Source organism: Lissotriton helveticus, chromosome 6 (assembly GCF_964261635.1).
Source record: "Lissotriton helveticus chromosome 6, aLisHel1.1, whole genome shotgun sequence".
Lineage (NCBI taxonomy): Eukaryota > Metazoa > Chordata > Amphibia > Caudata > Salamandridae > Lissotriton > Lissotriton helveticus.
In genome coordinates, this window is record NC_136067.1 from 1,832,332,427 (window position 1) to 1,832,357,876 (window position 25,450).

At 41.7% G+C, this 25,450-nt stretch overlaps 1 protein-coding gene across 4 annotated transcripts in view; it reads left to right on the plus strand.

Annotated features, from left to right (window-relative positions):
- The window catches only part of TRAF5 (TNF receptor associated factor 5), a 199,353-nt gene that overhangs the window by 26,249 nt on the left and 147,654 nt on the right, over positions 1 to 25,450 (plus strand). Inside the window, exon 2 of one of the 4 annotated variants that reach the window (XM_078649733.1) lies at positions 17,812 to 17,900. The exons of 2 other annotated variants lie outside the window; for them this stretch is intronic. The gene's annotated coding sequence lies outside the window, so the exon portion shown is untranslated. Of the gene's footprint in view, positions 1 to 17,811; positions 17,925 to 25,450 lie in introns of those variants that run through there. One more of the 4 variants, XM_078649734.1, reaches the window with a different exon arrangement.

The following is a 25,450-nucleotide window of genomic DNA, read 5'->3' on the forward strand; positions in this document are numbered from 1 at the left end:
TTCCCATAATGATTTCATGGGGACTTAGGCCTGTCTTGCGGTCAGGAACACTTCTGAGTCCCATCAGGACCAAGGGCAGGGCCTTCACCCAGGTCATGCCAGATGCATCACACAGTTTCGCTAGTCTGTTTTTGATAGTCCCGTTTACTTGTTCCACTATTCCAGAAGCCTCTGGACGATATGCACAGTGTAGCTTTTGTGAGATTCCAAAGGCCTTACAGAGTTCGTCGATCACATCATTCTGAAAATGTCGGCCTCTATCTGATTCAATAGTGACTGGAACCCCGAACCTAGGTATCAGTTCTTTTAGTAAACACTTAGCTACTGTTATTGCGTCATTTTGGGGAGTAGGGAAAGCTTCCACCCACTTCGAAAATAAACAGACCATGACAAGGACATATCGCTTCCCTTCACAACGGGGCATGGTGATGAAATCAACCTGTATTCTCACAAAGGGACCCCCTGACCTCCCAATTTTCCCCAGTTCCACCGCAGTTTTCTTGCCTGTGTTCATCCTTTGACATGGCAGGCACCTCTGGCAGAGGGACTCTGCTACTTTCCTGAACTTTTTACTGTACCAAGTCTGTTGGAACACTAGGATCATGGCGTCCCTACCAATGTGTGATCCTTCATGTATCAATCTCGCCATCGTGCTAAGTAAGTGTCTAGGTAACACAGGCATACCAGTTGGGCCTAAGATGACACCATCCACACGTCTTGGTCTACACCCATCTTCCTTCCACTTCTCTCTCTCTTGCCAAGGTGCTGCCTGCTGCCACTCTTTCACTTCATCCCATGTAGGCACTTCTTCAAACACCTGAAGTTGGCAGCTGGTTCCTGGCCCCCCTCGTTTTGGATTTATGATATACCGATCTCTGGCACACCATTGGGCCACTCGATCAGCAAAATCATTTCCCAGTGATACAGTGTCCGTGCCCTTCTTATGAGCAACACACTTCACCACTGCCAGTTCCTTTGGTAACTGGATTGCCTCTAAAAGGTCTTGAACAACGTTTCCATTTCGAATAGGGGTACCTGATGAAGTCAGGAACTCCCTCTGTAGCCATAACTGGCCAAAGTCATGCACAACCCCATAACAGTACTGACTGTCAGTATACACTGTTATGCGTAGGTTTTTCCCAATTTTGCAAGCTTTTATCATAGCGATCAATTCGGCTACTTGTGCAGACTTTACGTCAAATAGATAACCTGCTTCTTCAATTTTGGTTAAGGAGACTACCGCATAGGCAGCACTCAAGCCTCCTTGTTCATGTCTTAGACATGAACCATCCACAAATAATTCCTTGTCATGCACAGGCAATGGTGTTTCTTTAATGTCTGGGCGTGGCTTGGTGTTGAACTCAGTTAAATCAATGCAATCGTGCTCATCATCCACTCCACCTTCCATATCCATTGGGTCGGGGAGTAAAGTGGCAGGGTTCAAAATACTGCACCTAACAATGTTTACATTTGCAGCACCCACAAGAATCCTCTCGTATTTAGTCAGCCGACTAGGGGTGAGATACTGAGTCTTCGTTCTGGTCAGTAATATTACCACTCCATGTGGAACATACACAGTTACAGGATGTCCCATGACAATGGACTCACTCTGCTCTAAACTTGCGCAGGTAGCAGCTACTGCTTTCAGACAACCTGGTAATCCATCCGCCACTGGATCCAGGGTGGCAGAGAAATATGCCACAGGCCTTCTCGTTGTGCCATGTTCTTGTGTCAGGACTGACAACGCGCAATTATCGCGAGTGTCACAGAATAGGGCAAATTCCTTGGAATAGTCTGGCATTCCCAACGCAGGGGCTGTACACAGACAATCTCGTAGTTTGGTGAAGGCTGTTAAGCTTTCATCATCCCATTCTACAACATCTGGTGTTCCTCTCTTGGTCATTTTTATCAAAGGCCTAGCTAGGACTGCAAATCCCAGGATCCACTGCCTGCAGTATCCTATCACTCCCAGGAACATTCTGATCTCTTTCTGAGTACGGGGTAACTGCATCTTTTGAATTATTCTCACTCTTTCTGATGTTACTTTCCTGACACCTTTCTCTATCTGGTGCCCCAGGTATTTCACTGATTTTGCACAGAACTGTAATTTGTCAGGGGCCACTTTATGTCCCTTCTCACTCAGGTGATTCAGTAGGGCAATGGTGTCAATCACACAATCCCTATGACTTTTAGACGCCACCAAGAGGTCGTCTATGTATTGTACTAAGACAGAGTTCCCAGGTAAGACCAAAGTTTCCAAACATTTTTTTCAAGATCTGATTAAAGATAGAGGGGCTCTCTGTGTACCCTTGAGGGACCCGGTTCCAGACATACACGTGACCATTGAAGGCAAAGGAGAAAATAAATTTGCTATCTGGATGCAAGGGAAGGGAAAAGAATGCATGACATAGGTCTATCACAGTGAACCACTCAGCATCCCAGGGAATCTGATACAGAATCACTGCTGGGTTCGGGACAATAGGGCAGCAGGGGACCACTATCTTGTTGACTTTTCGTAGGTCCTGCACTACTCTGTACTTGCCACTAGGCTTCTTGATGCCCATAATCGGGGAGTTACATGGGCTACTCATTACTTCCTGTATGATGTTTCCTTCTAGCAATTTCTGTATTTCCAGAGTGACACCTGCTCTCACCTCTGCATTCATCCTGTAGGGTTTAGTATTGGGGTATACTGCATTGTCCTTGATTGCTATCTGTATGGGGTCCACGTTTTTCATTAACCCTACATCTTTCCCAGTAAAGTCCCATACCTCTGGCTTCACTGCTTCTTGGAGTTCTTTGGGCAAATCCTGCATGGTCATTCGTTTAATTTCTGAGTCAGGTCTGATTAACATTAATTTATAAATGCCGTCTTCATCTGGGGTCTGAATTTCAACACCCTTTGGTGTGCAAAAGATGGTACAGTTCATTTTGCACAGCAAATCTCGTCCCAGTAAGTTCACTGGACTGGTGTCACAAACGACAAATCTATGCATTTCCTTAAAGTTTCCAATTGAGATCTCCATGGGCTTGGTAACAGGAGTACTAATCAATTGATTAGATACACCCACTACTTGGATGGCTTCTCCCGAGAGGGGTAGGTTTGGAACGTCCACTGTTCTCACAGTAGAACGGGTAGCACCAGTGTCCAACAGAAAAGTGACATCATTTCCGTCAACCTTCCCTTCAATGTATGGTCCGGACTGGTCTACCGGCAAGGAGGCGCCAAGTACGCACTCCTCGTCCTCCCCTCTCAGGCCCCGTCAGTACTGGTCATCACAAAGGAAGGTATCGTTTAACAAATACTGCGAAGTTGCTGCATTTCTGTTCTCATTGCTTTCCCAGACTCCTATTTCATCACCCTCTGTCGCTTTTCCCCTATGTACTTGCTTTGGAGCTCGGGGCACCTGAACCGTTTTTACCTGTGGTTGAGTCTTTCTTGGTCTTTCTTTCTGCGTCTGTGGAGTTAAATCAGGTGTTTTGGGGTTATCGTCAGGCAAATAAGGACACTCGTTACGCCAGTGTCCAATTTCTCCGCACTGGTGACAGGGAAATTTCTTCATAGCCTCTTCCCTGCTCATTTTGGGCCGGGGCTTACCTCCTCCCCCACCCCCAGGACCTTGGTTCTGAGTGTTTTTGACCATATTACTCAACTGCTTTTCCTGCTGTTCTGCGAGCTTCACTTGAGCCCACATGACCTTTTCCTTGAGAGCCTTTTTCTTTTCTGCCATCTCGTCCTCACAGTACTTTGCGTACCGCAGGACCTCGTCTATCTTTTTGGAGTGCCAACAAATTTTGTTATCTTTTATCCACTGACAAATTTCAGGCCTTAAACCGTTTACAAACCTGTAAATGAAATGCGTCATATCCTTCATCTCGATGTTATCTATACCACTGTATGTTTTAAACACCTGCAACAGCCTTTCATAATAGGAGTGCACTGTCTCGTCTCTTTCCTGCGTGGTTCTATCTATCCTGGTCCAATCAGTTTCCTTTGCGGGCACCTTATTTTTCAAATGCAGAATTACTTGTTCGTATTTTTTCATCACTTCAATCGACGGCTCCCCTGTGTTAGAGTCCCTCGGGTACTCCTCACTAGGCCAGCCTATGGCTATTTTACACTCGGTCCATAGATCTACCGGGACCACAATATCGAAAAATCCATCCAGGTCTTTCCACAGGCATTTTTGCACCTTTACGAACCTTTCCACATGCCGGTACCAGTCAACTGGCTTTTCGCGCAATTTCGGGAAATCGTTAGTAAAGGACACAATATCCTGTCTGGACCATTGAACGTGCACATACCTCCCACCTGGTACTTCACGCATGGGGCATAACGTTTCAGGCTTATCTACTTCTCTCAAAGGGAACTCAGGGGTCGCTTGTCTGGATCGAGCCTCATCTTTCTTTCGGGCCCACCTGCTTTTCCATTTTTCCACGTCTCCCCATTTTTGCAAAATTGCTAGCAACTCTTTAATCTGCAACTTTTTCCCTGACACATTCAAGTTCTCTATATCCTTGTCTGAGAATTCAGCTCTGTAAGGCTTTTGTAAGGGCTTGGATCTTGAAATATCTACCCCCATACTAGCTGCAGTGTCTGTCAGTTTTTCGTGGAGCACCCTGGTACTTCTGGTAAGGCTTTTACACATAAACAACAATTCTTCTTCAGAGTAGGTATTTAATCTGTCTAATCCCACATTTCCTGCCATTAATTCCTCTATTTCTACCCTCAGTTTGTAGAGGTCTAAAGGTTTCGTTTGCGGAGTCTGTTTTTCTAATTCACGACTCCAATTTTCAATTTCTTCCGGAGTTACCAAAGAAACACTCCTAGTACCTGACGTTGATTCTAATTTAATTTCTTTCGCATTAAAAGGATTATGCCTCTTCTGCACTCCCTTCCCGGTCTGTTTGTTTGGCAGGTCCAAGAACACAACTTCGGACTCGCACTCACTGGACTGATCGTCTATCAGTAGGGGCTCTTGCCTCGGCGGGGCCATGATTGGGTTCATAACCGGAGGGTTTGGACTTCCTTGACTATTCCCATACAACGGAACCACTGGTCCGATTGTTACCGGAATAGTCAAAGCCTCAGGACTGGCATTTAACTGGGAGATCTTCTGAATTATTTCTGTCCTCTGTCTAGCTATGGCCTCTTGCTCCCTTTCATCTAGTACTCTTCCTAAGGTTCGGTCAGGTATTATCTGTGGGGTCAGGTGAGGGGTAAAACTCGGGGCAGTAGGATGCGTTTCACTTGGTCCTCCACTATAATTTGGTTTTGGGAACAAAGTTCCTGTGCCAAATGACCTGCGCTCTTCCCCATATGGAGGCTGTAAAAAGGGCATTCCTGAACTTAATGGCTTTTCTTCGTTTTCATAAAGAGGTCTGGGGAAAAAGACTCCTTTGCTGGAATATTTTTCCTCCGGGCTCACGGGCATTCTAGGATATATATCTCGTACCTCCGCGGGTCCGGGATTCTCAAAATAGGGCAGTACCTGGCCACCTCCCCCCCTACTTAGGGATCTGTCCTCCTCCTTAATAGATGGACGCTGGGGATTCTCGCCTGTACTAGAAGGTCGGGCTCCCTCATTATAAGGGGGCGGGCTTCGCGTAAAAATGTCATCTAATAATTCATCGTCTGACTCCCCAAGCGCTCCCCAATGCTTACTCTTTTCTGTCTTTTTCTCTCCCGCAGAAGGGGTACCCGCTGGCATCATGGGAAACAGACCCTCAACAATCATGCTCTGTCTCCACTGTTTCATCCTTTTATCCCTGGTCTCTTGTTTCAGCCTTGGGTACCACTTGGTCAGACCTTTGTCCAACCGGGGGTTTCTCTCTTTCAAAAGCCTCAATCTCCCATTCCTCTAATGCCTCATACTGCGTTAGTCTCGGTCTGGGATGCAATTCATTCATTCGGGTTCTCAAATTAAATAAAATCCTGCCATTGAAAGTACCGTCTAACGGAAAAGCCAATATTCCGTCATCTTTTGTGTACTTCACCCAATTTTCCAACCACACACAGGTATTGTACCCTCGATCAAACATCATGAACGAGGCGGGAGTATTCGGTGGCGGGACAATAACGCCCTCTCTGGACTTAATCGGTTTGTCCGTTTTGAAATAATTCTTTACCCTATTTACAAGGGACATTTTTCTCTTAGTTCCGTACATAATATCGTATCTCTTGGCTTTCCACTGATCCCTTTCAAACCCTTGGTTTCTTGGATCGGGTCTAGTCTCTGGACAATACGAGTGCCACATACGATTTCTACGCTTAACTCTGTTTACAAAGTTACCTCCAATCAGAACGCGTCTTGCAATTCCGTGCGACCAATGGGGTGCACGCGTTCAAATATTTTCAGCCAATGGGTGCGCGGCCCCTTCGTGAGACAGTCCTCACGCTCCGGCGCTTCACCCCTCCTTTACAATTCCAGCCCCGGCCGCTACCCGCCCGCTGCTTCTACCAATCCCAGCGCGGCACGGAGTGACGTCAGAGACGCTTCGCGGCTGACCCCCTCCCTTCACAAGGTAACGGAAACTTTCTTTCTTTCTAAAGTGCTAGTGCTTGGTTATTTTACAACAAATACACATTCGCCACAGTGCTCAAGTGTCTAGACAGAGAAAGAGTTATTTTACTGCAAGTAAACTACTTCCATTTACTTTTCACGCGCTGCGGGTAGATCTCTTCCGCCTACCCTTCACTCTAGCATCGGTGAACCTGTTATTCCCCTAACTCATCCACTTCTCCGGGATATATCCGAGTCTAAGGTTTCCCAGCGGACCCCTCTGCTTTCACCCAAGCTCCGAGGAACCTGCTACTCTTCCGATGTGACCCTTACTAGGTTACGCCACTATGGGAATTTTGCCAATGAACCTCGTTACTGACATTTATTCACACACGTATTCAGAAAAACCCTAGTTAGTGCTTCCCGGTTATCCTAACCTGCACCTAACTTTTCCTTAAGCCTGCGACCTCAAGGCAATGGATTCTATTCACCACTTGCCTTTTCAATTCCCCTAGGAGTTCGGACAACAATGAACGAGACGGTTTACAAACGCATGGATTAGTACATATAACAATATAAGAACAAGAATAACAATGATAAAACAATTCATGAATTTCAAAGCAGCGTATTCACAAGAGAATGATCAGGTCCCTCGGAACAGCCGCTCTTATAGCAGCATTAATATACTAGCAGCTACCGACTTAACTAGTCTAACTAATCCTGCCTAACCTTTAACTAGTCCCTAACCATCCTCTGCTAGCCAGAAAAACTGATAGCGCGCGCAAGGTCACCCAACCAATAATTTCGCCGTTTCCGGCTTCGGGCCCATATATTTCAATTCACAATATACATTGACCGGGTGACTTCACGGGCTACTACCAATTTGTGTCAATTCCCTACTGTTATTACTCAGCGTACCCGACTTACCATCCACCGACACGGGTACCTATGACCTCAACGAATCAGGGAGCTAGTTGTAAAGGAAAGGCAGCAAAATACAAACTCAAAATGACATTCAATACTGTTGTAAATGACCACGGACAACTGGAAGTTTTAAAATCTTTATCTAAAGTTCGTTCTCGGTAAGCATAAGATTCACAAGAATGAGGCAATCAATAATCAAGATAACGAAAAGTACATAACTATAGAGAAATAAAGTCAGGGTAATCATGGAAATGCTAATATGAGATGCAACAGGAAACGCTATGTATTAGGGCAATAGTTCTTTAGACAGTTTAAGTAAGGCCGTTCTAGACCATATCAGAAAATGACAAACTGCAATGCAAAATATGATTTCTAAAAGGTAGGGTAACATGGGAACACGTTATGAAAATATGCAAATGACTTTACGTTTCAATAGTTGCGGTAAAAGCATGGAAAAATCAACATATGCAAAGGTGTCTCTTTATTGAAGCAAAAGACAGAAAAATAGAAAGGTGCAAGTTTAAAGAGTTTAGAGCGATATTTACCTAGACGGGTGTGGAAACCAAACCCTGGCCACGGGTCAGTTAGGAACAGGAAACCCTCAAGGAAGGATACCCCTCAATGGACAGCAGGTGCAGAATGGACACCCAGGACAGGACAGGAAACCCTCAGATTAGGAATCAGGACAGGACTTCAGGACAGGACAGGAAACCCTCAGGACAGGACCGCACCCGCAGTTTGGAAGCAACGCCTGCGCTCCACCCTCTCTGCAGCTATCGATCAAGACCCCGATTGGGTCAGCGAACTCCCAGCAAAGTGCTTCGCCAGCACTTTAAGGTTCAGTAGAACCTTAGTCTATGGTCAATTTCGGACAGAGTGCTCCGCAGCTCTCTGTATCTTCAGTCACTTATTGAGTACGATGGGTCAGTGACAGGTCAGCTAAACCAGACAAGTCGGACAATTTCCCTAGGTGAACCCAGGGTAGATATACAGTTTGGGGACGGTGTACCACCCCCCAATGTTGCAAAGTGTCAGAATCCCTCAATTTGGATTGGTCCTAAGGTAGGATTTGGGTAACACACCAATCAGAACACACTATTTGGAGGCCTTATTTACATCTCAGGGCACCGCCTAGCAAGATTGGGGTTCCCATGAGAAAATTGCGCAGAATACAGGGAAAGAATACATTTTAGCAACATAATAGAACAATATCGTGATGCTGCGGGGCGAAGGTACTGCTTCCCAGGGTGGCTTCTGGTATCAACCTTCTTTGGCAGCAATTCAATGCCAAGATGGCTCTTGGCGAGTCTGCGCACAAGTACCCTCCAAGATGGCTTTCGGCTCAGTCAGACCCCCATTCCCCGCGGTACATGAAAAGTAAGCGAGAACAAATTAATACATAGAAATAACATTATGAAAACACATCACAGGTTTTGTACTTTCAACTTATCACTAAGAAATATACTTATGCAGTCTAAATGTTAGCTACATATATACGAGCACAAGAGCAGTGGCACAAGCAGTACCACGTTACTGGCAAAGCTATGCATTACGCATGCGCAACTATCTCCCTCCAAAACCTGCAAACACATCAGGACACGTGAGTGTGACTGACGCATGCGCAGACACTTATTTCAAAGCAGCGGCCATTTTAAAGACTCGAATTAAATCGTTTAGTAAAACACATAGGCAAGCTTTGTGGACCTCGTTTAAACATAAAATAAACGTTAGTAAGACGTACAACTTATTACGTTATTACACATGAACGAGGTTCATGACAAAAGCAAGTCGCAAATGCGAAGCTTTGCTTCATCACCAGCATGAATCAGAAAAAATTTGAAAAGGCAATTGTGGCGGGCCAACTACCTTCTCAACACCTGCCCCCTCCCGAAGACGTCTTGGCACAAGGTAGTAGTGAAAGAGATTGACTGGGTTGAAGAAACACTTCCGAGAAAGTTTGGAAGTGGGTCAAGAGACTGTGTGACTCCTTTGTGTGTTGAGACTGGTGGGGAACTTTCAGAGTGGCTGCTGACCTCTCCCTTGTTTATACCTACCTCCTAATTAAACCTGTTACATATTCCCACCTGCTTCCCGAGGACTCAGACTAAGTGTGACTTTGGTCGTGTGGGGCCCAGTGTCCGGAATGCAGGGTTATTTAGCTTCCATCCGGGTGTATAGGTCGATTGGGGTGAACCAGAGGAGAGTGCAGGGTGACTTGGACCACAGAGTCTGCAGAGGGTGAACCATTGACCTTCTAGGTACCAGTGCAACGAATTAGGATGCTGAGTTTGTATGTGTGTGGAAGAGCGTGCCATACGGACTGGCTGATACCTGTTGTGCGGAGTGAGTGTGGGTGAGTGATCGTGTTTAGATCGCCTGTTATTCACGACACTGACCAACCGGTGCCGCATTATAGGTTGATTGTCGCCGTAAGCAAACTACCTTTTGACATTCTGTTTTCCCACATGGTTCCTGCTTGTGGTGCTGCTAAAAAGTGTTCTATTTTCGTGTATGTGCATAATTTTGATATCATGCATCACATAAGGGTGCTCTCTTTCAATTGGGTGTAGGGAGGATTAGATTAGTAATTGTCCGCAGTGTGCAGAATATTTATAACATTCATAACATTACAAGTGGGCCTAATATTGCTAGTAATATTCCCGAATGTGTTTTATTCCCAAAAGTATATGATGATCATGTTATAATGATTGAATATGTGTGTTGAATATAAATGTTTTTACATACATCCTGTGTGAAGTCTCTTTTGTGACGTTCAGTGTATTTATCGTAAGTGGCGGCTGTGTCTGTGCTTTACAAATTGCCTCTGTAGCAGTGTAATCACCTTCCCTTGATGGAAATGGTTGTTCTGCCTGGCTAGGGGCATCCCTTTAGCCAACCTGACACTGCATTTTCCAACATGCTTACAATGTTGTGGACAGTCGTATCTGCAAAGGAGTGTCTAAGGTTGATAGGGCTGTAGCTGCTAGCGCTTGCCATAAAGCAGCATTATTTTCTGTGATGCCTGGACAGGTTGAGTTAGTGTGTCTACTGCTGCTATAAGTAATTGAATGTCATCCATCTTATTATTAAAAGACATTTCTTCTTTTTTGGTGTAGAAGTCTGTGAACTGTAGGACGTACTCCCCTTACCTTCACCTTCGTTCTGGTGGAAGGGTGATGCGGGTGACTGTCTCCAAACATTGCTCTACTATTCTCCAGAATTTCTGGATGAATATTAGGGAGAAATTGGATAGAGCACCAAAAAGAGAACAGCACTTAATAAAAAAAACTATCAAGTTGGCAATAACAGGGAGGTGCCCAAAGAGGAAAAAAAGAACACAGGCAAAAACATGTAACAAAAAATAAAAAATAAAAGCAGGCACCATGACAATAAATTTCATAAACTGGTAAATGAATGCCAACAGAGAATTCCTACTCGTAGTGAAACAAGGCACTGAGGTGCAAGGGGCCGTAAAATGTGACAAAGATGGAACAACTTTTGTTGTGATGCAATAAACTGAGTTCTAACCTCTCTTTTACAGTGCCAGTGCCGATGATATCTGTTACAATCAAGGATGTAGCCTCGTAGGTTACAAAAGATGTAGGTTTATTAGGCCTGGATCAGGTTACGCTACACCTTACAAAATATGCAATACTATAGTTTCAGGAGTTTGGACTATAGGAAAGCCCTGCTGTATATGTTTTACAGTAACTGACAAAATTACTTTCCATACAAATGGTGGATACCCTTCAGAGGTTTTCTTGCCTTAGTCTCAACTTTGTTTATTAAATCTGTAACACGGTTACCCACAAGCTGTGAATGCACAATTTCTAACCTGAATGTTGAGATGCCTTGAATCAATTCGACTATGATCTTCGTAAAGTCATTCTGTTAAACCTGTGTTTCTGGTACCAGGAGACTTTAATCTAAAATTATCAGTTTCTGTCTCTCTTTCTGCTTTTTCTGTCTCTCTTTCTATTTTTTCTCTTTCATTCTGACTATTGCCTTTGCTTTTTCCTTTCCCTTTTCCTCCTGCTTTCTCTCTCATCGCCCCTGTAGTTGTGATCCCCTGCGGCCCGCCCCCCTCCTGTGCCCTTCTCTTTTTCTGCTTTTTCTGTCTCTCTTTATGCTTTTCTCTTTTATTCTGCCTTTTGGGTTAGCTTTTTCCTTTCTTTCCTTTCGACCTTGTTGCGATTCCACGCAGCTCTGCGTCTCTCCTGTGTCCCTTCCTGCTTTTTCCCGCCTCCCAGCTGTTCATCCCCTCCAACCCCCCGCAGCACTATTTAATGGTGGCCACTGCGTGGTGAAGGCGCACTTCACTATCCTGTAATGGACTTGCTCTTTCACAGCGTAGCTCTGTCTGGTTGCTGCTGCTTTCCCCAGTGTGCTGCTGACTTAGATTTAAGTCATGTTAACCCCTTCGCTGCGGCGGCAATTCCGCCGCAGCGCTAGGGGGGAGGGGTGGCTGCGCGGCTCTCCCATGCTCGTGACGGAACCACTCCGTCACGAGCCTCGGGCGCGCTGTGCTTGTGACGGAGCGGTTCCGTCACAGCCCCGCCCGCTCAATGCAACGTCCAGCGCAGGCGCAAAATCAGTGCCGTGCAGGCGCGCCGATCAGGCCATGACGGAACCGCTCCGTCACCAGCACAGCGCGACCGAGGCTGGTGATGGAGCTGTTCCGTCACCAGCATGGGAGGGGTTAAACACCCCCTACAATTATATGGAAAGCCTCCATAAGACAAGTAGAAAGGTTAGAATTAAATGGGAACATCCAGAAAAAAATATTACAATTCCCCAAAAATTATGGATAGAGAAAAAACTTATGAAAAAACCATACACTGTTTAAAAAAACATTCTCCTGATGCATGTGCCTTGAAAGGCACAACAACCTGCAGAGAAAATGTTTGAAAAAAACATAAAAAACATTTGTGCAATAACATTACTAAACTAGCCTCTCTTACTCCTCCTCCTCTCCTGAATGAAGAAACAAACATCAAAACAAGGACCACTTAAATGGTGCCCATAAAAGGACAATTCCGTCCATAGAAAACAATGGAAATCTGTGGGAAAAAATTTAAATAATGTTACAAAAAGCCTTTAATATTTTGCACTGTATTTAACAATTGGAAATACAAGTGTAAAAAATATATTTACAGTTTTTAAAAGTAATAGAATACTTTTAAAATTGAATATATTCTTACTTAAAATGTTTATTAAAAATATAAAAATGTATTGTGTGTTTACTTTCATTAATGAATGAAAAAAGTCAAAACTTTATATTTTGTAATTTGTAAATTATGTAATTTGAAATTGTTTTAATTATTCCAAAATAAAAAGAGGGATTGAGCAGTATGTTTTGTAGGGAAATGGCGCCCCTCAGGGAAGTTCACAACATATTATGTCAGATGTTCAAGTCAAAAGGCTGTGCTGCAAAGGTAGAGTGAACCACCCTTCTCTCTGCTATGTGATAAAACCAACAAAACAACTTTAACTGCATACCCTAGCCCATGTGAATACAATGAATACATAATGTATAATGTCAAAGCAAACATTCTTTGTTTTCTTATTTTTCTTCTTTTATTTTGACTTTTTTTCTGTTGTTAGGTTTGTTATCCAACACGTGTTTCGGCACGATATGGGCACAATATCTCTTCAGGGCTAAGAGAACTATACAGAAAATAAACAATATAGCGAGCGCTTAAAACTAAATCATAATTAATCACCTCACAGTGACTTTTGTGACAAATTTAACTGCCATATGTATAGTCAAAGTGACATTGTATAGTGGAAACCCATGCGCATGTTTCCGTTTTCATCGTTCTTTCTAATCAAAACAGCCTTAAAGTTCAGCTTTGACTCAAAAAGCATATCTCAACGTACGTTTCATGTGCATGAGCACTGTCATTCTTGAAGCGCATGTAAGTGAAATTCGAGCATAATTATCCCTTTCGAAGTATTCATAATCCCAATTTTTGTATAAAGGTTGCAATCAACACTGTGCCTACTAGATAAAAATGTGAGAAAAGGGGGAAAAAGAAAAATACCTTAATATTCTTGGCGTAATACCTAGTGTCAAAAGGGTAAGTACGAATTAGTATATTTGCCTAGCCCAGGCACAGGTTTCTTACTAATGAGGACAACTTATTTTGTACTTTAAAATACACCTACCTTCCTGTCGGTTGTATTTCCGTCCTGAAGGTAGTGATAGTCCTGATCTGGTTAAATTATGTCTTTATGGTATTCTTGAGAGTTGAGTGGTCCATATAATAGTGTAGGGAAGACGAAACCCAAATATGGGGAATAGATCGCTTGTGTACCTGTGTAAAGATACATTCATATCCAAGTTACAATCATTCTTAATCCAGTCCAAATAATTATATATGGGAAATCAGCACAAAAAAAATCCGATGCTATCAGCCGCTTACTGGAACAGTTGTCCTGCTTGGCTGAAAGTAGGTCGTAAAGAGAATCAGAGCGTCCTTATAAATAGGAGTGATGCCCTTTGGATATCCTGAGTGTGGAAAACGATCCGCGTGTGTATCTGACCCTTTCGGGGAGAGATATAAAAGAGCCGTGTCCACAGCTGTCAGCATCGATAATGTCTATGCAAACATAATTCCATATCCATTAACCCTAAGCATCCTACCGGTACGTGTTTTCATAACGGAGTTCCAAAGCGAGTACGCCGTCCACCAAGTTCTTACGTCCCTAAGTTTGGCAATAAAAACTAGCGGTGCCGAGAAAAGTATACAGAGAAAGAGAACTGCGTAAAGGTGTTCTAATTCCAGCCACAAAATGTGCTCCACATTTGAATGCTGACAGGTCTATTTCTTTCTATATATCCATACGGAAGGGAAATAGTATTAGAAGGAATATCATTCAAATCCAATTGGTATATCAAGAATGCGTGCCAGAAATGTTTATAGAAATTATGTCCATACGGGTAGAAACGCTTTCTATATTAACTTCCCATAAAGGTTTAGCATTACAAAAAGTAAAAATATAAAAGCGGGGTTGTGTTCTTAAGAAAAGTGAGTCGTCCTGATTATGTGTAAGTAAAACATATATAATAAAAGGATATATATATATATATATATATTATATAATATATATATATTTCAACAACGTTGCTCCTGCTGGAGATCCTTCGCCTTTCCAGGGGTGGCTTGTACCGGTGGAGCAGCCGGAAATAAACATCCATAAACAGCGGCGTACCTTTGAGCACTCAGTTCAAGAAATACACACAGGTCGGGTCTCTTATATCGATGGAAGAAGATATAAAACAACGTAAGCAATACAAACTTCACAGGGACTGTGGAGATTATGAGGCGGGACGCATTCTAACACACAGTAGGAAGTTTGATCATCCTTATGAGGGTACAGATGCATTTGATTACAACAAAACGCCTGGTGGAAACACAGAAGAGGCGAATGAATACACCAGCGATCAGAAGGCTCAGAAATTACTATATCCTCGGAAGGCTCAATTTCAGAGAATGAAGCAGCTCCACGACGACGTACTTTTTTAGACGAGTACAGACTCCTGAAAGAGAGTCGACAGGCAACGAGATCATCGTCCAGGTTAAGGGAAAAGCAAAACAACCCAGGAGCCAATGTGAGAGGAAGACCAAGGGGTACCAGATCAAGAGGCGGAGGAAACGGAAACAGAGGTGGAGGAAACAACAAAAAGAAAAATCAAGAGCAAGTGGGAAAGAAAAAGGCTCATTACAAGAAAAATGTATTATGGATGACGAACAGGTAAACCAGACCATAATCAACCTATCCTCTAAAGATATCAGCAATAAAGATAAAAGGACTTTATGCTTAGGTTTATCTTTCAGTACAGTACCCATGAATTATGCAGATGACAAAATTGATATGTTTAAATTTTGCAGAAAATTAAAATTGAGGAAATGGCACAAAATGAAACCGGTTAGGAACAAATAATCCCAATAAGATGAGAAAAGTATCCCTATTGATGATCTAATAATAGGTGATATTGATACCATTTGATGAGTTAAACAATGATGATACCGATCACAATCTCAGCACAGATGCTTTACGCATACTTGATGCCATGGAAATCAGACATGACCGGGCAGCTTGCTCGGAATTTAAAAACAAATCCACCTTCCTACCTAAAATGAATCATGATAACATTGATACCTTTCAGGAGGTGGTAGGGAAGGAATTACTGGAATTGAGAAGTACCAACTGGCCTAAACGTATGCAAAATGTTAAACATAACTTAACGTTTGCTCAGAAGAAAGCAATGAATGAACTGGCATCAGATACAAGTAAACTCGTTAGACCGGCAGACAAAGGTGGCAATATTGTCATTCTCCCAAAACAAATGTATATCAATGAAGCGGAACGCCTATTAAATGACAGTAGAACCTACAAGAAATCAAATCGCACTGAATACACTAAAAGCATCAATTCTATTTGGGACAAATTGAATGAATGGAAGGATAGAGGGCTCATTGAATGGGAGGAATATTGCTCCCTAAAAAGAGACCATCCTGTGCTACCTATTCTCTATCTTTTACCCAAGATACATAAATGTAGAATTGATCCACCAGGAAGACCCATAATTTCATCAAGGGGCAGCGTCCCAGAAAATGTATCCCGATATGTTGATCTTTTTTTGAGGGAATACGTTATATCTCTGCCATCATATGTCCGAGATACCAAGGATTATTTGTACAAAATAAACAATCTAACATGGGAGAAAGATGATCTTTTAATAACTATGGATGTCAACTCCCTATATACTGTCATTGAACATCAACAAGGAACAGAGGCTTGTGCTAGATTTCTAAAGAACAGAAAGATTGCTTACTTGTAACACACTGCTATGTTACTTGATATGATTTTTCGCTATCTTACTAACAATTTTTTTCTTTTTAATAATGACATTTATGTACAGTCACATGGGACTGCGATGGGCACATGTTTTGCCCCTAGTTTCGCAAATTTATTTATGGGGGCATGGGAGAATGACTTGACATCAGACAGCAATCTCATTGAAGATTTCTCTAGAGTAAAAATCTGGCTACGTTACATCGACAACATTTTTGTCATCTGGAAAGGCACAAAATCGCAAGCACAGGATTTTATAGCCAGAATCAATGCAATATCTCACTTACTTGTAACATAAGTGCTGAAGAAGTAGAATATCTTGACACCAGAGTACTGATAGGGAGGATAGATTACATACTATCCTCTATAGAAAAAGTACAGCAGGAAATACCGTATTACACGGCCTGAGTAGCCACCCTGATAATCTGAAATGGAGCATTCCATTTGGTGAGCTACTCAGAGCGAAAAGAAATTGTAGTGCGGAAGCTGACTTCCTTTTGGAAGAAAAAGTGATGACCAATAGATTCTTAGCACGAGGTTATCCGCTGTGGGTCATTAAAAAAGCAAGTGACAAGGTGAAATCAGTCCAACGTGAAACCCTATTGAACACCAACTCTGAATTGTCTACGAATGACACTGAGATACCAGAAACGAGGATAATTCTGAATTACAATGGCAATTCAAATATGGTCCGAAAATGCTTAGTAAAAAATTGGAATATCGTTAAAGGAGATCCAATAATTGGTCCTGATCTTCCTGAAAGACCAAAAATTACGTACAGGCGTGGACGTAATCTTAAGGATATCCTGGTGCATAATGATATAGGTGACCCCAAATTGAGTAGAGGGATTGACCTGTGTGGCTTTTACCCATGTGGGCATTGTAAAGCCTGTAACAACAGTCACATGGTAAAGGAATATTGGAGCCCTAGTTCCAATAAAATGATTGCCATCAAACAATTTTTGACATGCACCAGTACTTTTGTCGTGTATGTGTTAGTCTGCCCATGTGATCTAAAGTACGTGGGCAGTACTACACATATGGCAAAAAAGAGAATACTAGAACATACCAGGGCCATCAACAAAAACGACAGACAGTATCCTATTGCTAGGCATTTTGAAACACACTATTTCTCGGATCAAACTAAGTTATCATATTTTATTGTGGAACAGGTAAACTTAGGACAGAGAGGGGGCAATCGCACTATGAGACTAAGACAAAGAGAATCGAGGTACATTATCAACATGTGTACACGTTATCCGAAGGGACATAATATGGATGCGGAGATGGCAGTACACTTACAATAAGAATGAATATTAATAGGTATCATCTTCTCTTGTGAGAAACATTACACATACTGCAATCTCAAACTACAGTACTGTATATAAAAAAGTGTCTGATGACTATGTGGTTGGATTTTCAGCTAATTGCATTTAGTAATGGATGATAAGCATGTTTTGTATATAAAATGTTTTTCTCTTATTCATCCTAATCTTCATTATCTCTCTTCTCTCACACACAGGAAGGAAGGGAGGGACTTTGACGCAGGCTTTCGACAGTAGTACCCTAATCCTTTCTCCGTGACTCATCCTTCATCTACCATCTCAGGATGTAATGTATACCCTTTTTTCGAAAGTATGCAGTTTTAATTATTTGTCTTTGTTGCACTGAGGTTTTTGTACTTAATTTAATTTTAGGTGAGGTTTTACTCGTGACAAGTAATGACTTGTTGATGAATTTTGGTTCAGATGAGCACCCCTCTATTTCGATCGTTTTTGTTATGACATTGTTGCAACATGAGATATTAGGCACTAACTAGCCGCTATCATCTGCGAGCCATAGTATACACTTCTCCTACAATATTATCCCCGTTTTTAATACTGTACTGTATGGATTTTCATGTGAGTCTCAGGCACTAACCAGCCAGAATTAGTTCATTCGGACCTACAGCTATTTAGACTTTTGCGTCAACAACACATACCCACAATCTTTTATCTAATGCAAGATTATCGATAATGATGTTTAATTTTGAATACTATTGAATATAGACTATAGGCTGTATAAATCCACAACATGAACTGGGATAGGATATACACACCACGAACTCCACAATACACGTGCGAAGAATAAACCACAATATGCTGTATAGTTACACAACTACGAATCCCACAATGCACGTGTTTAGATTGATTGCAATCTTGAACGTAATTTTACTCAGTTGAACACGACCAGTGAAATCTACACATAGATAAAGTGGGACTTTGGAGAATATTTTAGCATATGGGCTTCATTGAGCTGCAACCGTGAAAGGAATATAACTACATTATCATTTACGATCGATTTGTAAACATTACAAGATGGCGGTGTTAATCATAGTCCTATTTTCATGGAGATGAACCAACAGTGTGTGTTTTTTCATGTTTCTTTATAAACACGAACAGAAAAATGTAAAAACGTTGTGTGAACAAGCGTTCTGTGGAGCGCGAAACGCGTCACAAGGTTTATGACTTAATAAATCTCGCTTTCTTGGCTTAAGAGACCCGACCCGTGTGTATTTCTTGAACTGAGTGCTCGAAGGTACGCCGCTGTTTATGGATATATATATATGTACACACCCACACAAGCTGTCTTGCGGTAACAGCGAAAAACGTTATCTGGGCGTGACTGATACTGAAAAAAAGTATAAATGTGCTAAAATATTGGAGACTAAAATATAATATCTTATAATAGAAAGATACACTGATAAATATCTGTTATTCTAGTATTGAAGAGGAAATCCTAAGTATGGAATGCGATTCCTAGTAGCTAATATTATTGAGTAATATAAAGTGGAAGTACCTTTCCATAAGTGTTTTTCAAAACATCCAAATTCCATTATGTCTCTTTCATATAAGAAGCAGATCATTGTGATTGCTCCTCTTAATGCAAACATATGGATATCCTACATGTACAAATTATCATATTTTCCATCTCATGATGCACTTAGATGAACATTAGCCTTTACATAGTCAACATTCATAAACTTCTCCCCATTGAAGGACGGGCTATATGAAAAGTGAGCCTAATGGGCCTCCTATAGCTTACAAGTGAAGGGAGATCTAGCATATATAGAAATAGTATATGGTGCCCATAACAATTGTCACAAAGGCCTAAAATTACCATCATTCATAGTACAGTCCACGATGCCCCAGCTCTGTGAGTTACTTGCCAAGGAAGTAAGGTAGTTCTTGATCAATATTCAGTCCTGTTTCTACACTTCGCAATATAAGAATCCATAAAGCTTCCCTCCTACGTAATGTAAGTTCCCTATTTCAATTGCATTTATCTTGAGCCTTACGTGCCCGTTCTTTTCTCGTTTCCCCTTCTCTATGGCTTAAGTTTCTCTGTTTTCTCTCTGTCTCCCCTGTTTTAAAACACCTCTTGTCACATGTGTATATTCACTTAAGCACACTGTATTATATACGATATAATCCGCTGAGACCTATCACATATTTCAGACTGTGGTCTTTATTGTGAATTCATACTTTATACGCTATAATCCGCTGAGACTAGACATACATTTCAGATTGTGGTTCCATACTGTGAGTTCATATTGTGATCTCGTGGTTATCAGGACTGTACGTAAGTTTATCTTTTGTCTTCTTTTAGATACATAAAAAAACGGCTCATAAATACACAGATAAATACAATATTAAACTACATTACCGTGCTTCTGTGCTCTACTGTTTTTTGTCTTCTTTTAGATGCCTCCCCGAACCGGGCCAATTCTCTCTGAAACTTTAATGTCAGACGTCATTATATTTAAACACGTGATTGTTTTCAGACAACTTTCCATTTAGAGATATACTCACATCACTCCCGGCCCTGTTATCTTAAACACGCCATATGTACTCGGTCTTTACCCACGAGCTTCATTATTCTAGAAACTGTTCTTACATCCTGATTATTACTCTGATACCACCATCGCGCCATTGTGTAGTTCCGTTGAACAGTTTATGTTGGTCTTCTCTTAGATACAGCAACTCAAGACTTTTTCTAATCTCTACTCGGTACTAGCATTTTGACTTGTTTTCTAATTTACGTTTTGTTTTAAATCACCACTTCGTCACAGCACATTTCAGGCCTTTGTTTATTATGGACTCCAAGTCACCTTATGTCATATGTCTTTCCACCAATATAGGGTCTCCACCCAGTTCTAGGTGCTCCAATTCGCACACTGAGTCACTTCTTATTACACGCAACACACGGCATATACCCCCACTATGTCACTTTTTGTATTTACAGTTCAGCAATTCTAACTCATGCATACATTGTGTCCTTCCCAGCCCTGAAGAGTCACAACCCCCACACGGTGTGACGAAACACGTGTCGGCTATTTGCTCTTGTATGTACTGATCAATACTTAACCATTAAATATATATACTCTACAATCCTGGACTCTGACATCATATTTTGAACGCTTACTCAGTACTTTGGGCTCTCACTTGAGAACCGAATTTAATATATACGTGTGCACAGGACACTCTTGGCATTTGTTTGATAGAGGAGACGCTCTCTATCTTAGCAGGGGCTGTTTTCTGCTGGGTTTGTTGCCCTGACCTGTTTGCACCGGACCAATTCAATCTAAAATACTACCTACGTATCAGGTACCCGCTGAGCGCCATTTCTTCCTGACCCTCATCCAAACCCACTCTCTCCTTTGTACTAAGTTCCCTATTACCACCCCTAGGGTGTCTCTGTGTGTGCTCAATTCCATAGAAAGAGAAGTTTCTATTCCTATCTTGAGACAGACACTCTGCTACATACAAAGATATAGGGTATCTGACATCTTCTTGTTAAATCTCATGTGCTCACAGATTCTCTCTTTTAGGGCTCTGCTGGTACTGCCCACATATTTCTTCCCACATTTACATACAATAATATAGACCACAAATTTGGTATTGCAGTTTATTTTGGATGTTATCGTGCAATTCTTGTTTCCTGGGCTAACAAATTGTTTCTTTTTTTCACCTGCCAATTTACAAACAGCCAGGTGCCACATTTAAAGAATCCCAATGTATGGGGTGTTAGTCAATTTTTCTTTGTCCGAGAAATAGGGTAACTTGGGCTTAATACGTTTCTACGTCAAGTTCCCTAACGGAAAGTGATGTCTAGCCTATTCGTGATGTAACCTTCAAGTGTTTTGTCAGCCTTTAACATGAGACAGTTTTTTTTAGACTCCGTATTAGAATATCCGACATTCTGGTGTAATCTAAAACCACACGAACCTTGTCATCTTTGTCAGTTCTCTTGGTGCATTTCCCTTGTGTTTCTTGTTTGTTAACATTCGATATTCTCAGTTTCGCTCTGGTTAGAGTTAAGTAATGAACAATGAAGTTTTACTACTTTGTTTAGCATGCGTTTGAGGGTTTCAAAAGGGAAAGACTTGTTCCAGAGCTCAACTGTATTGGTTAATGTTAATACTTTAGACAGATACTGATTATACATAGATTGTTGTCACTTCTTCCCGTAAAGCCTTATTGATTGGACTGTGAGCCAAGTTTTGTTTTATTTTATACAGCACTTTATCATCGAGTTAGTTGGTCAGGCCAAATTCTTGGCACACCTATGATGGTGAGGCAGATTTGGGTTGTTGGAAGACACGTTTATATATTGTAACCAGCAACTATTTTAGGAGGGCGGAGTCTTTTCCGTGTTGGATGATGCTGGCGTAGGATATCATGGGTAGCAGCTTTGCAGCTATTACTGTGAGCAGTGGTTTGTATGATGGACCGTCTGTTGTTTTGGCCAGTATGGTAAATGCAAACAGTTTTCGCTAGATTTTTGTGACATGTAATTGTTTTGTTGTTGATACGTAAGTCTACGGTCAATGTAAGCACCCAAGTACTTATAGCTAGTCACTTCTTCCAATACTTTACCATTTAGCCAGATATTCAATGGAGGGCTTGGACAATTGCAGATCTCCATTATCTTAGTTTTTGATGTGTTAATTTCGAGATTATTGGTTTTAACACACTCATACATTTTGTTTAAAGACCTCTGAAGTCCAACTTCTGATTGTCTCATCAATACTACGTCATCTGCGTACAACAAATGTGAAACAGTTAAACTTCCAAGGTGCGGCAGATAGGAGTTAGCCTGGTTAAGCTGAGGTGTCAGGTTGGACATGAACAAGTTAAAGAAGTGTGGCGCCAGGAAGCACCCCTGTTTTAGGCCTTTGTTTGTGACCAGTACTCTTGAGAATCTTGAACCATCACTTAGCTTGACTCTTATCCAGGCGTTTGAATAAAGTAACAATATTCCTTTCAAAATTTTATCTGGAATGTTCCAGACTCTTTGGGCCATATGTATCAAGGACAAATGCGTCCGCAAGCGCCGAAATTCGCAGAATTTCGGCGTTTGCGAACACATTTTTGCTAAAAGGTATGTATGTAGAAAATCTGCTTGCACAATAAGAAATAGCAAAATATGCGATTCCTTATTTTGCGATTGCCTTTAAGGAATCGCAAATTTTGCGATTCCTTAAATGCAATGTATGAAGCACCAGAAAAATGCAAATTGGCCTTAAGGAATCGCAAATTACCACCAACTTCAAGTTGGTGGTAATTTGCGAATTCCTTGAAAAATGCCCACTTTTGCATTTTTCAAAGTGCCATGTGACGCACATACATGCCCTGAGGGCATGTATGTGCACCACATGTGCACCCATGCTAATTTCAGGGGTGCAACAGGGTGTCCTTTGGACACCCCTGCACCCTTGAAATTATTCTCAATTTGCGATTTTCAAATTGCGAATCGCAAAATTGAGAATACCTTCCCATTCATTCCTATGGGCCTCCTGGCCCATAAAAATGAATGGGAAAGTATTCCTTAATTGCGATTCGCAATTTGCTAATCGCAATTAAGGTACCCTCATCCCTAGATATTCCAAGGCTGTAACTAGCGACTGTCCTAAGCAGACTAGCTTGACCATTTTTATCTGATACTGGGGGAATACTCCAGTGAATATTATGTGTTGTTAGGATCTAATCCTCATCTGGAGTGTGGATTAGGTTTCAATTAAAATCTCCCGTCAAAAGTATGTCCCAAAACGGGAAATGTATTCTTATATCTGAAATCGTTGTAATGAATGTTAAAATTAGTGTTTTCCCCCCTTCTGTTGGGGTGTGCACACGTGTTGATTAACAACAACGTATTTGGTTTGAATGTACTCCCGGGTTGCGAGTATGACTAATTGTATTCCGGGGTTGGGGAGGCCAGATGTTCTACTTTGATGTGTAACGCTGCGGACACGTAATATACATATTCAAATATATGTGTGTTTCTATATACATCTGTGTATCTTTACATCTTTAAAAATAAATAATCACACCCCAAATCCAGTACCCAAAACAATGGAAAGGGGGGGGATTGTCAATGTTTTGACCCTGAATTATTTGAGGGGTGTCCTCAGGACGTAGTCATCTGGCTACCACACCACCACTATTGTGTGGATATAGATATAGATCAATTGTCTCTCGCCAATAAATGGCTACAACAGTCTTGATTCCGTAAATATTATTCCCTCAGTGTCGACTGAAGGCGAATGACGGTGAAGTGAAGAGTTTAGCATTCTCCCAAACAGTGTATTGGATTATTGAGTAATTTACAAGGTGTGTTGGATTGTGGCTACACATCGGTGGTGTGGTAGTCAGATGACTACGTCCTGAGGAGACCCCTTAAACAATTTGGGTTTGAAATGTCGACAACTCCCCCCCCCCGCCTCCTCCCCCCTAATTAGTTGACATTTGCAACTAGCAAGAAGGGATTGTGGATTCACTGGACCTTCCCTATGTTTCTTTGTTTAAACGTGATTATACAACCATTGGGGACTGTATATTGTCTTTTGTAATATATGTTGTAAATACAACCACCTTGTGAGCACTGCATCACCTGCACTATATTCAGCTTCATCACATCAAACTGTATATGTTTGGATGTAATGCATGTATGATGGATATTTTTACTCTGTCTGGTACTGTTGTTCCTGTTCAATTAACTTGGATTCAAATTGTGATGTTGAGTAGATGGTAGAGTCTTCTATCTTGGAGAACTGTTCTCTCTTTCTGAATGAGTACCACGTGATATATTGTTCAGATAGACACAGGCCAGTATGCATGACAGTATCTCTTTATAACGTAAAACTCATTTCACTCGTTTATCTTCAAGCTCATGCATGGGTGCAGTGATAAAAACAAGATAAATGCACAACTCTCATATTCATGCACTTCAGCTGCACTATCCACTTAGCCAATATACCAAACACTCTTCCATCCATTGCACTGCCAAGGACTAGCATGCAACCCATCTGGAAAGTGCTTCACCACCTCACCAAGGATGGTAAGCTCTATAGAAATGCAATTCCAATACAATGTAATATGATTCGGACTCTTATTAAAGGTCGACTTGTACATCTTCTGTTGGTTAGGGAAGGAACCCAACACCAATCTACTGAGATAAAGGTTGGCTCACTGACATCAGGAAGGAGAAAGGAGCATAGCAGAATCCTGGTGTAGAAATCCAGAGTAGCTGCTAAAAGTAAAGATCAGAGACAAAAAAAAGTAGCAAGAGGTGATGAATGTGATAAAATTAATGGAAGAAATGTGTTGCCCACATCCAGCACTCGGAAATGAGTCTTTACATATAGTAATAACAGGAGCAGGAATCACAGGAAAGAACTCTGCATTATTTTGGATTGGGAGCCTCTGTTAACATCATATAGGAAACCCACCATCTTTTTATATGTCTTGACCTGCACTATCCTAGAAATCAGGGTATTTCCTAGGTAGACAAAGAAGAAACTCAAGTTTGACATTTCTTGAACAGTACTGCATTATGCAGTCCTTCCATTGCCATTCATAAAACTAGCTCCTGAAAGAAGCCAACCAGTGCTAGGGCAGTTCATACATTGCGGCCACTGGGCAGCCAGTGAAGCGCAAAGTCTCAGAATACATTGCCTGTGGGCCAGGAGATGGTGCACAGACATAATATCGACTCCAAAATATCGTTTGGACAGAATATCGAGTCAAAAATATCGTTTGGACAAAATATCGACAGGACAGAATATAGACAGCCAAAATATCGTTTTTAAGGTAAGTGAAGTAATATCGACTGTAAATAAT